This window comes from Notamacropus eugenii, chromosome 5 (assembly GCF_028372415.1).
Source record: "Notamacropus eugenii isolate mMacEug1 chromosome 5, mMacEug1.pri_v2, whole genome shotgun sequence".
Classification (NCBI taxonomy): domain Eukaryota; kingdom Metazoa; phylum Chordata; class Mammalia; order Diprotodontia; family Macropodidae; genus Notamacropus; species Notamacropus eugenii.
Window position 1 is genome coordinate 81,900,633 of NC_092876.1, and position 13,546 is coordinate 81,914,178.

General features: G+C 42.0%; 1 long non-coding RNA gene across 2 annotated transcripts; it reads left to right on the forward strand.

The window, feature by feature from the left end:
- The first annotated feature begins 1 nt into the window (after position 1).
- LOC140508622 (uncharacterized) lies at positions 2–13,145 on the forward strand. 2 transcript variants are annotated; one of them, XR_011968485.1, is made up of 2 exons: positions 2–365; positions 12,954–13,145. It is a non-coding gene; the product is annotated as an uncharacterized lncRNA (long non-coding RNA). The 2 variants fall into 2 exon arrangements; XR_011968486.1 differs by having other exon boundaries at positions 2–309.
- The last annotated feature ends 401 nt before the right edge of the window (positions 13,146–13,546 follow it).

Sequence of the window (13,546 nt, forward strand, 5' to 3'; positions counted from 1 at the left end):
AATGACAGCTCAGCAAATCAGCATGAAGGGAGGCAGAACATTCACAACTTACTCTGAGATGGGGGAAGAAGTTTTAGTTTGCAGAGATGAGGTCAGCGGGGAAAGCTCTTTCACTTTCCCAAGACACGTCAACTCTCAACAGGTTTAGCTCCCTTCGCTACACAGTACAGCAGTTGTTGCCATCATTAACAAGACATTGACCAGCAAAATAAGGTCAACAAAGCACCACATCCCAAGTCCTCCAAGCTCGAGCAGTTCCCCACCCCCAATCCAACCTAAGAAGTAGGTGCTAAGCAGGAGTCTGATGATGTGAGTAAGGTTGATTCCTTGGGAATATCAAGCTTCCTGTAGATCTCAGATGGCTGGTGAGCATTTTTCTCGTAGCCCTGGACATACTTCCTTAGCATCCTCAAATGAAGCTGTATCCTAAATGCCTCCAAGCATTACTGCCCCTCTGAAAGCCTAGAATCACAAAAGTCAGAGGCATAGCCCCTGAAAGATGATCATCTAGCCTTTGTATGAAGATCTCAGATGAGAGGGACCCAGAGGCTACTCAGTCCACTTTAGGATAACTCTCATTTTAGGAAGTTTCCCTTCCTTGACTTTTTTACCTTTTCCTCTTTACAATATCCACCCAGTTTTTGCCTCCTCCCCCTCTTCTTCCTCCATGTTTCACTTCCAAGGATTGTCTTTTTTTCCTCTGGGTTTACTGCCTACATTTCTTGCTCAAAGATCAAGCCTCAAATCCAATTCACTCTGGAGCTCATAGCTGGACAACAAGTCCCCACCCACCTAGCACAGAGTGGATTTAAATACTAAATAGTAATTATTTCTCCCTGAAGGTTTTCTCTTCCCAATTTGATTTTTTTGATTAAAGGGGCCATCCCTTGAGCAGCTACTTAAAGAAACCTATTCATTGAATGGATCCTGGGCCATCTCCAGTCATCCTGATGAATATCAGGCCACTGGATCCAGATGGCTCAGGAAGAGAAAGTGAGGCTGGTGACCTTACACAGCCCTCCCTCACTCAAAACAAAGTCAACTGCAAGTCATGTCATCATTTTGATGTCATGGTCCTCTTCAAGAACAAAGGACAAACATAACAACAACAACAACAACAACAGCCTCTGTTGCCAAGTAGAGCAACCCTAATCAAGTAGTTGAAACTACTTGAAGATGACTGCTAGGTTTTCCTCTGAACCTTTTCTTCTCTAGGTCAGCACAATCTCAGGTCCCTCATCGTTCTGCTCACCCTCCTCTGGGAACACTTCTGCTTGTCAGTGTCTTTCCTAAAATGTTGGGTCAGTGACTTGAACTGAAGACAGCAAAACAAACTTTCCCCTCATTCTGTAGTCCAAGATCACATGGGCTTTGAGGGTCTCTATGTCACCAGGAGCATCCTTAGTTCCTTTAGTGAATCCTCATATTGAATGAACTTGAGTGTCTCCACCATTCTGGCTATTCTCCTGTGGACACTCTCCCTATCAATATCCTTCCTGAAATGCAATCCCCAGAATTGAACATAGCACTCTGTATGATGTCTGACCGGGACAGAGAATACTAGAATAATCATCTTTTTATTCTTGGATGCCTCATATCCCAACACAGTTTACAGTTTCAGTGGAGGTAGCTAGGTGACATACTTGATAGTGTGCTGGGTCCGGGCTCAGGAAGACCTGAGTTCAAGTCTGGCCTCAGACACTTACTAGTTAGGTGACCTTGGACAAATCACTTAACCACTGTCTGTCTTAGTTTCCTCAACTGTAAAATGAATAATACTATCTATAATCTATACTATCTATAAGATCAAATGAAATAATTTGTAAAGCACTTAGCACAGTGCCTGGTATATAGTTGTTGTGGTGTTCGTCCTTCGTTTTTGAAGAAAACCATGACATCAGAGAAATGATGACATGACTTGCAGTGGACTTTGTTTTGAGTGAGGGAGGACTGTGTAAGGTCACCAGCCTCACTTTCTCCTCCTGAGCCATCTGGATCCAGTGACCAGATATTTATCAGGTTGACTGGAGACAGCCCAGGATGCAATGCGGTACCTTGGCCTTTTCAGGTATTCACTTAGAGGGAAGTAATGCCCATAGAGTGAATAGGCCTCTTTAAGAAGTAGTCAGGGAATGACCCTTTTAATGAGCAAAAGAACAAAATAACTAAATACAACTAAGAGAGAAAGAGAAACTGTTATTATTGATAATCACTCTAAGCCAGCCATTAAGTGGAACTTGGGCACTGAAAATGAAAAGCATTTTCACTAGAGGCCCCTCCATGGACTCTGCCTGAAATTGAGGCCCAGAGTGTCTAATGAACATGATATGTGCACCCACAAGTGTCCAAGGACAAAAAATGACAAGTCCTTCAGAGGCCTTAGAGTCCAAACCCTTTATGTGATTCGAAAGGAAACTGGGTCCTAGAAGTCATTTAATAAAAGTTTATTTTCTTCCTTCTTTCCTTCATTTAATCTTCTGGGTGATTAGATCATGCTGTTGACTCAGACTGTGTCCATTTCACTGAGTTCTCTATCTATACTGGCCCTCTTTCTTCTATGTGATATCCTTAAGTAGAAAAGACAAATCTACACTGCCTGTTTCTTTTTACCTCTACTGTTCCCTGCCGGGTCAGGAATTTCAGAAAGGAGTTTTCTTGTTCTTTAAATAATATTCCAGCCTCTCTATTATAAAGACAGGTAGACATCTTAGGGATAGAGTTGTCTCATGGTGATCAACTTTAGACCTCGGCACCTTCAGTATTGGATTCAGATCCTACCTCGGAAACACCCCTTCCCCATTTCTACTACTTCCTCCCCTTTCATCTTCTTCAAAGTAAGATTCTGAAGGAAATCTCCTCTGATAAATTCTCTGACCACTGCTTTGTTCTGTGTCACTTCAGGGTTTTTAGAGGCACTGTGTTCTCATTGCACTATCACTATCTGGGTGAAATAATGCTTGTGTTTTCCATGAATGTAAATAGGTATGTTGCTAATATCAAAACATCTTCTTCTCTCTTTCCTCTGGGTAAGACCACATAGTTGTAGCTGAAAAAACAATAAAGCAGAAAGAAACCCAGGGGCCTTGGCTGGAAGAAAGAAGGTAATTGGAGGAAAGGTGAGGCTGCAAGCTCAGTGTGAGTCATCTGGGTGATAGAGCAACACTTACAGGCAATGCGATTCTGGACTGTAGAATGAGGAGAAAGACAGTTTGGCTAGCCTCAGCTCAGGTGTGAACCCATGTGGAGTTCAGACTCTAATTCTGGACCCAACATTTTAGGCATAAGGTAAGAAAAATTTTCTAATGATTAGAACTGTCCAAAAGTGGAATGCACTACCTCTGAAGATACCGAGTTCCCCATTTCTGTAGATATTCTAGCAGAGGCTGGAAGACCACTCACCAGGGATGGGGTAGAAGGGACTCCTGTTAAGATATAGGTTGAATTGGATGGTCTCTGAAGTCTATTCTAGAGCTGATTTTAGGGTTCATTTAACCTAAGTAGCAACTTGGAATTATGTCATAGAACTATAGTTTTCATTGGATTTAGAACTAGAAGAAACTGAAGAGACCTACTTCAACCACCCTCATTTTATGTTCAATGATTTATTGATGCTTTTAAAGATCTTAAACAATATATATTGTCCTCCATTTCTCTAATGGAAGGAGGGAGTCCTCTGGAATAAAGATTAGTATATGTATTGATATGAGCTTTAATATTTATACATGTTTTCTCTGATGTTATTGTGGTCACAGTGTATACTCTTTTAGTTCTGCGTATCTTGCTTTGCATCAGTTAATATGTCTTCCCAAGTTTCTCTGAATTCTTACACACACACATATAAATTTTTTACAGCAGAATAATATTTCACTACACTAATATTGGGCAGCAAGGTGGCACAGTGGATAGAGTGCTAGGTCTGGAGTTTTCTTGAGTTCCAATATGGCCTTAGACACTTACTAGCTTTGTGGCCCTGGGCAAGTCACTAAATACTGTTTGCCTCAGTTTCCTCATCTGTAAAATGAGCTGAAGAAGGAAATGGCAAACCTCTCTAGTATTCTTGCCAAGAAAACCCCAAATGGGGTCAGGAAGAGTTGAACATGACTGAAAAATGCCTGAACAGCAGCAACACTAATGTTCCATAGTTTTTTTCAGTCGTTTCCCAACTGCTGGAGACTCATTTTGTTTTCAGTTTCTTGCTACCACAAAAAGTGCTAACACTAATATTTTGTTATACATAGGAACTTACTGTTATTGATCTCCTTAGGGTCTATTACTATCACTGGGTCAAAGGGCATGAATAGTTTAGTCATTTTTTTCCATTTTTTTTTTATTTGACATATGAGGACACCAGAGTTAGGGAAGATTCTTAGGACAGGGTTAGACGAAATAGGCTGAAGAGATGTGTCCAGATCCATTTTCTAAGCTGGGGAATGTTGGGTTATGATTTTATTCGTTGTACCTGTAATTACTGCCCTGGATGGAGTTTTTTCACTTCTGTTCACACCTTCAGGCAAATAGCTTTTGCTGCCCTCAAGAAAGCTGTTCTGGGAGTGTTTTGTGATAAAGAATATGGGGAGTGGGGAGATAGCTACCTTCTTGAGACTGTAGACATAAGGGAGAGTACCAAGATCGTGGGTGATAGAAACAAAGCAATGCATACACATTAATTGCTGCTGTGATTTCATCTATTCCTCCTAGGTTGGGGCTATACCTCCCTTCTCAGGCCATATCTCAGGTAACTCCTTGAGCAAGATACGCAGAACTAAAGAGCCAATATTTCCTTCTTTTTTTGATTTCCACAGTTTAGAGCCAGGTGCCACATACCCAGCCATATAAGCTTCCTGACGACCCTTGAGAACAATGTGACAATATTTCATACCAGGCCAGAGCTTTGGTTTGGAGTTATCATAAAAATCCATTTCTTCAGAGTTTCCATGAGGTACAAACATTTTCCAGGTTCTCAGGGCTTAGTAGGTAGGAGAGGCTAAGCTTGCTTCCATCCTCTGTTTAATTATTTATGGGGCACTGCATATATTACATGGCTGTGTTGGTTGTGACAGGCAAATTTTTTTTGCCACCTCTTGTCATCTGCCACATCTGCACCTGGAACCCCTGAACTGGGGGTCCCTGTGCCTGGTGCACCATATGGTCAGAGTTATTATTAAGAGGGGAATGTATTTATTGGGAGGGGATCACTATGAAGGGATCAGCAGATGGAAGCCTTCTGCCCATCATCAGGATACTCTGGAGGGAGCAGCAAAGTGTGTAGCAGTTGGACCAGCTGGTTTGAAACTCATTATCCAGCATCTTGAAAGTGTTCTCTGCCCCAGGTGATTGGGAAAAAAATACCCCAAACAAATGACCTCCTTGAATCTTTTCCCCTATAGACGTGATCTTGGTCAACCGTGTCTGTGACCCAAGGCTTTTAAAATGGAGAGAACTGAATGTTAGAGCTGTGAGGATTCTTAGAGTTTGCATATTCCAACCCCCTTATTTTATAGAGGATGAAACAAGGACAGAGAAGAAAATGACTTGGCCAAGGTCTGCTTGATTTGCTTGTTGCTTGTTGCTTGGGAATCATAGGATTTCAGAGTTGACAGGGAAGTCAGAGACTATTTGGTTTAACCTGCAACAACAGCTATTTCCTCTATAGCATCCTTGACAAGTGTCTATCCAGCCTCTATCAGAAGACCTTCATGATGGGGAGCTGTTTACCTAATGAAGTAGCTCATTCTACTTTTGGACAGCTCTTACTATAAGCAAGTTTTTCTCATATTGTGCCAAAATCTGCCTCCTGGCACCTTTTGCCTATTAGTTCAGTCCACTGGGGCCAAGCAGAAGACAGCCAATCTCTCTATCACATGACAGACTTTCACCAATGTGAAGGTGGTTGTCATGTGCCATGTCAATGTTCTCTTCTGCAGATTGAGCATCTGCAGTTGTTTCAACAAAACCTTGCACAATGTGATTTTGCATTCTCTTCCCATTTTGACTGTCCACCTTACTCCCCAAACATTTTTCATTCAGTAAATGTCTTTCCTAAAATGTGGAGCCCAGAACTGACAAGAGTAGGGAATAGTAATATCTGCTGTACTAGTGAGATCTTTCCTCACTATGGACACTTATTTTTGTAGTCTAAGATTATATAAGCTTTTTTATGGGCCATTATGTCATGCTTCTGACTCATATTGATCTTACAGATCACTAAAAACTTGAAGTTTTTTTACATGAATTGTTGACTAGCTCCCCTTCTACTTAGTATGTAGATAGTTGATTTTTTGAACCCAAATGTAGTATTTTACGTTTGCCCTCAAGTAAATTTAATGCTTTTACATTTGCTCCAGTGTTACAGTATGGTAGAGATTGTTTTGGATCTTGATTGTCACTTAATGTGCTATCTATATCTACTCTCAGTTTAACATCATTTGCAAATTTGTTATACATGTCATTCTCCAAGTCATCAATAAAAATATTGAAAAATATAACAAATCCAAGGGTAAATGCATGGGGTGCTCTACTAGGAACTTTCTTCTAAGGAGTCAATATTGTAATATCCTTTAAGCTGGCCTATCTCTAGGAGGCCCGACTACAGTATAGACGACCTTTCAATCCTAGCCCCTGTTGCTCTCTCCCACCAGGGAGAGGAGCAATCTGGCCTGGCCTCCCAGTCCCTAGCACATATCCCATTCTCTGTCCTTGGCAGAAGCCACTTCTACTAACCAGCCTCATTTATAGTCCCAGCTCTGACTTTTGAGTCCATTTTGGCTTGGTTCAGAGAAAACTGGAGGCTTCACAATTATCTTCATCATGCAGGGCTATGCCTGGACTCAATGAAAAATTGCTCTCCTCTAGCTCAGCTGCTGCCTGGCTACTGGCTTCAACATTTTTTCTAAGCTCCTTAAATACTGTAGATAAGATTTTGAGCTGGTTGGAAAAGGTAAGGTCCAGCACTTTGATTCTATTCCAAACCATTTCACAAGCATTTATTAAGGCTTATTCAGCTCCCTCTTCTTCCCCTAGCCCTAAGGGCAATCAGATTATTAATGGAGACAGGTATTAATTGCTAATATGCTAATAAATGCTTACTGACTGACTGACTTCTCTTTTAGAAGCAGTTTAGCTCAGCCTGCATCAGCACCCAAGTGATCTTCAGACACTGGTGATCTGATTGGACACTTCCTAACTTAACCTGGTAGGCGATTCTTGTCCTGTCATCTTTTAAATAGGGAGTGAGGAAGCAAAGGGTCTGAGTCCTCTTGACTCTATGGGGGAGATAGAGCAAGAGGAACAAGAGTGCCTGGATACTGTGCCCTGAGACTCAACCTCCTGACCGTGGTCCTACTGACTTTGTAATTGGCCTCCACTGCAAGGATTGTGCCCAGCCCTATTGGTAGAAGCACCTGCTGCTTTAAAGTTGTGTCTACTCATTGTGATGATGAACAGATAAAATATTTATCTCCCAGTGTTTAGATAAATGCTCAATCCACTACCCTAGACCCTATTTGACTCCTCCATGGCTTGGATGCTTAGTTTCAAGGAACTTTATTCTGAATCATTATTCTCCATATTACTTATCTATAGACCTTGTACCATGGTCACTCCTACCCAGTAATTACCTTCCTGATTTAATCTAGCTTTAAATGTTTTGAGATCATCTTCTCTATGGTGGACCCCTAGCTTGTCTCCCGATTTTGCTTTCCAGAATCTTTTACTGGAGGAACTTTTGGTAAATTGCCAATCTCAACCTCCAAACTATGCATCCAAGAATTTCTTTGGAAGGGAAACCTCTTAGGCAGGCTTCAATGGATCCCCCCTGCTCCATGTGGACATTCTTTCTGCACCTGGGCCAGGACATCTTCTCCACCTGGAGTGCCTTTTCCTCAGGTTTGCCTCAGCATATCCCTGATCTGTATTTGGAAAAGCAATCCCATTATGGTCTGACTCTTCAATGTCTATGTCACTCTGGGGGAAGCCTCATCTGTAGCTGAATCACCATCTACAGTCAAGTCATCAGGAGCCTGATTGGGGAACCAGGCTGGTGGTCTCCAGCTGGAACTAAGCAATGTATTAGTAAAATTACATTCAAGGAAGGGGGTGGTAGGGTGAGAATTCTGCTTGTGGCTGTCCTAAGAAATGTTTGAGATTGGACTGGGAATAGTCAGGGAAGGCAACTAGTATTGGGGAGTTAAAACAACCATGGCAAATAGGCTATATAGAAACAGGGTTCTCTCCCCAGCAAAAGATCAAGCCCAGGACCCTGGAGAGCTCCCCCACCCCCTTTTAACTGGCTCTATCCCTGTTTCATGGATATCTCATTCTACTCATAACAGAGAGAAGTGAGCTCTTCCTTTTCAGATCTCCCATCATTTTCTGCCCTCTTCTATACATTGTTGGGCATTCTAACACATTATGAGAGAAAATGTGGATAGAGAGTTGCCTTTGGAATCAGGAAGAACTGGGTTCACCCACAAACTCTGGAACATACTACCTGTGACATGGACAAATCACTTAATTGTTCATACTATTACTAACAGATGAAATGCTGATCTGCAGTGATGGGAGGAATTTCCATACCAGGAGTTCCTCAAACTGTTGAAATCACAGATCTGGCCACTTCACCCCATTGTCAGCTTGTATTATAGTTATCTGTGTGTATTATCCGCCTCCCCTAATTAGACATAAACTCTGTGAGGGCAAGGATTTTTTTCATTTTTATTCGTCTACCTAATATCTAGATGGTACGTTGGATAGAAAGCTGGGCCTGAATTCAGGAAGACCTGTGTTAGAATCCTTCCTCAGACACTTACTAGCTGTGTGACCCTGGGGAAGTCACTTGATTTCTATCTGCCTTAGTTTTCTCAATTGTAAAGTGGAGATAATAATAGCACCTGCCTCCCCAGTTGTTGTGAGGATCAAATGAGATAATATTTGTAAAGTGCTTAGCACTCTGCCTGGTGCATTGTAGACACCTAGGCTTGTTTCCTTCCTTTTCTCCTTTCCTTCCTAATTTTGTTCCTTGAACAAGGTAAACTCTTGACAAATGTTTGTTGAATTGAATATCGTTTATTGGATGTAAAACTTAATCCTCTTGGATTTAGGACTCCAATTCCTTCCTTTGGAGGACGATCTGGACTCTTCACCAGAAGGAAAGCTTCATTCTCTAGCCTGACTGATGTGTAGGGGACATGTCAGGCTGATCATGGGAGTCTTTTCTTTCCCTCTCTGGGTCAACTGACCCTTTTAGGGGGGAAGTCTTTCCCTCTAGGACCATGGACAGGGGCCTAGCCTAAAGCTAAGACCTAGCACCAGCAGCAAACAGCAGTATCTCAGCTCAGGAAATCTAAGCAGGCTTTGTCCATCTAGTTCTGATAATTACTTGTCCCCAACCTTGTCAGTCCTTCCCATTCTTGGTTCCTTAACTCTCTCCTATCCAGAATGCCTTATATAAATAAACACATCTCTCTGACTCCTCTTTTTCCATTCCCTGTAGTTGAATACTTAAGAGAAGCTGGGCTGGGACACCAGAAGGTAACAAGTTGAAGAACGTTTCCTTCTAATGAGCTCTCTGAGGGCCTCCCACCTGCCCCTCCTCCTTTCCATTTCTATTCTCTTATTTATAATAGCACTATTCCCCTCCCTTCCCCCATCCCCAGCTATAGTTATAAGGGGAGATCATGTAAGTGCTAGCTGGGATTTTGTGGTGAGGGAGAAGAGGACAGGATGACCTAGGCCCAGAACTTGTTTGTGGGAAAAATTTGAAGTACTCTATCTTAGAAAATTGAATTAGGCAATTTTTAAGGTCCCTTCTAGCTACAAAATTCTTTGGTCCTCTGATTCCAAGGTAACTACTTATCTGTGGCACTTTAGGCAAGTGGCTTGTCCTTTCATCTGTAAAATAAAGAGATTAGACTCAATGATCTCTAAGGTTTCTTTCAGCTCTAAATCTTATGACCCAGATTTTTTTTTCCTTGGACCTGTGATGTCATCAATGTAGGAAGCTAAGGTAAGGAATTTCCTAAGCAAAGAATTGGTACATTCTTTGCAACTTACACTTTTAGAACATGACTTCTTAACTTTCTTTAGGTCACTTGTGACTTTGGGTAAGTACTTTCCCCTTTTTAGCCTTAGTTTCTTCAGCTGTAAAGTGAGTGAGAGGAGATGACTGCTAGGGCCACTTTTAGCTCCAGATCTTTTGAGCCTGGGTAGCAAGTTGAAATTGGAGCCAAGCTGATATCTGCTTCTCTGTTGAGTGCAAGGCTCTCTCTACCACCCCATGCTGCTTTACCCTCCTTTCTGGGAGAGCTGTATGAGGCATTTAAACATCAGCTTCCCCTCCTCCCCGCCCCTTGCATCACAAGAAGAATATCTTATTGAGATTCATCAGTAACCAGCGTCTCTTTCTCCGGCTGTGTTTGACATAAATCTTGTGGCTATACAGCTGCCAATACCAAACGTACACAAAAATAGAAGCGATTTTATTCATGAACTCACCGCACCTCCTATTCATCCTTCCTCCTGTTCAAGGAGAAAACAGGCCTCTCCTCAAACCAGCCGCTCCCAGCAGTCTTTTGATCTTGAGCAAAAATGAAATCGTTTTTCATTACGGTGCCGGGAACTGGAACCTATTCCCTCAACTTGACATTTGTGATGTTGGTGCTGGGGGAGGATGTAGGGGAGTTGGACACTAGTCAGTCCCCTTGGACCATAAGTTTATATATGGGAGTGGTCTTAGACTTGTGAACATCATAGCAGGAAGTGGCCTTAGAAAATAGAGTAGGAAGACTGGGAATGGTTCTTAAAACACAGAACTGGAATAGAGATTTGGAGGCCACCCAGTACAATGCCTTCATTTTACCAATGAAGGAATCATAGTCAAGAGAGGGAAGTGATTTTCCTGAAGTTACAGGGGCAGAGTTGGGATTTGAATCTGGGTCCTCTGACTAATTTGTAAGTCTGGTGTTCTTTCCAAGCTGAAACTGAGATATTCAAATCAGTTATTTTTTGAAATATCTTCTGAATAGTATCTGCTTTCAGATAGGCAGAGGGACCTGGAATCATCTTGATTAAAACTGTGTGACATTGGGCTGGTCCTTTACCCTCTTTGGGACTCAATTTAAGGGAGATGCACTACTCACATAAGTGGACAGTCAAAGGAGGACTTTCAATACTTGGGCTAGGATACCTTTGCTTCACAGGATCCTATGACTATCCTGTGACAACTGTGTAGTCCTGGACTGGCCATGGGAAGGGAGGATGGGTGTGCAGTGCCTCAGGAGCCATGGCAGAAAGTATGAGTATGGATGAGCTTCCTAGAAGAGATTGGACAGCAGGGAATTCTAAGACAGAACTGAAGAGACAGAGTGCCCAACAGTGAGGGAGTACAAAAATAGGAAGGAATCATGGAGGACATGGTACAGGAGCAAGTAAAAAAGCAGGAGAACCAGGATTTTTCCAAGACAAGAGACCATTGATGATGGTGCAGAAATGTAAAGGAGGATGAGGGTGGGATAAGGAAAGACAAGAAATGAAGGAACTTTATCCCACTCTCATTATATTATACTTTTCTGTACCATTATCAACCTTCATTTCCTCTTTCCCTCCCTCATCTCATTTTTCTTTCTTTCTTCCTTCCTTCCTTCCTTCCTTCCTTCCTTCCTTCCTTCCTTCCTTCCTTCCTTCCTTCCTTCCTTCCTTCCTTCCTTCTTTCTTTCTTTCTTTCTTTCTTTCTTTCTTTCTCCCTCTCTTTTTTCTTTCCTTCTTTTTCCTTCCTTCCTTTCTCTTCCTTCCTGCCTTCCTTCTTCTTCCTTCCTTCCTCTTCCTTCTCTCTCTCTCTCTCTCTCTCTCTCTCTCTTCTCCAGGTTGATTGGGTTTTCACATGAAAAAGACAATATTGCCTACAGTGTTATCTTAGAATCATAGAATATCAGAATTAGATGGGACCCAAGAGACCATCTAGACCAAAACCTAAGCAGGCATATCCCTTACAACATATCCAACAAGTGTTCATCCAGCCTTTGCTTGAAGACCTCTAGGAAGGAGGACCCACTTTTTCCCAAGACAGCCCATCCCACTTTTGAATACTCCTCATTGTTATAAGATTCCCCCCCATATATTAAGCCTAATTGAGCTTCACTGCAGCTTCCACCTGTAGCCCCTTGTTCTGTTTTCTGGGGCCAAGCAGACTAAGTCTAATTCCATATGAAAGCTCTTCAGATACTTGAAGCTATAGCTCTCATGTCCAACTGAGTTGTCTCTTTAGTTTAGTTGGTTAAACATCTCCATTTATTTCAACTGAATCTCATATAGTGTGATTCTCATCTCAAGAGGAAAGCAAAGCATTCGACAATGAAATTCTGAAGCAAAAAGAAACATTTCCCATGAGGAGGAAAAATGAAAAGTGTCTGAGGGACCAATATGGATGTTACAAAGAACTCAATGACCAACTTAGATGTTAAAAACACATGTACAGAAGATGCAAACAAACTTAAGTAACAGAAGATAAATAGCAAAGCATGGCATATTTTTATGAATATAGTGTCAGGAGTCCTAAAACACAAAGGAATCCTAGGCACAATAAAAAGGCATTAGAAAAAGCTATATTGGGGAAGAGAAGACTTGAATAACAGATAAGATCACTGCTTGGAATGGATGGAATGATAACAACAAATTATATAGAGAAGGTAGAAACACTCAAATCTTGATTAGCTTCTGTTTTCTGTGCTAAGGAGAGTGAATTTTGGATTGTAAAGGTCAGAACAAAAATGGGTGATAGGGAGTCGCAAAAGCATGACACATACAAAGATGGTAAGAGAATACCTAATTTCCCCTAATGAGTTCAAGTCACCAGGCCCAGACTCATTGCATCTTGGGGAACCAGGGGAGCTGGTAGATATACTTTAAGAAGTGTCTGTGGTCCAGACGTCATCTTTCTCTCTTGCTGGTATTTTTCCCAGGAACCTAGGATGTATTCTACTGACTTGGTGAATTCCATGAAGCCCCAGCTCCACGTTTCAGAAACCAGGAGGGTGCCACTGACTCTGGAGTTCAAGACTGTGATTTGGGAACCCAGGCAAAGGGAGATTTAACTCATTGACTCAGTCTTCATTATGGCATCTGATACCTGCAGATGAGATAATACCTTCCAACTCTCAGATTCTGTACTTCTATGATTGGGGACCCAAGTGTACACATGTATACACTCCATCTCCCAGTGAAATGGAGGAGAACCTGGGATTTAGATTCTCAGCTCTGCCATTAACTCGCTGGGTGACCTTGAACACCCCTCTCTAGAGCTCAGCTGTAAAATGAGGCAGGGGGTGGTGTGGGTGAAAGGGAGGACTAGATATCTCTAAGTCTCCTTTTAGCCCTAACATTCTGTGTTTTATGATTTGTTCCCACACATGCTCCCCCTCCTCACATTCATGCGCAAGTATACACATACTATGTGCTCTCTCCTCCCCTTCATATCAAATCAGTTGTACACAGGTATGTGCATATGTCATCCTACAGACCAGGTGTGCACATACCTTCAGGCATATAAACATCT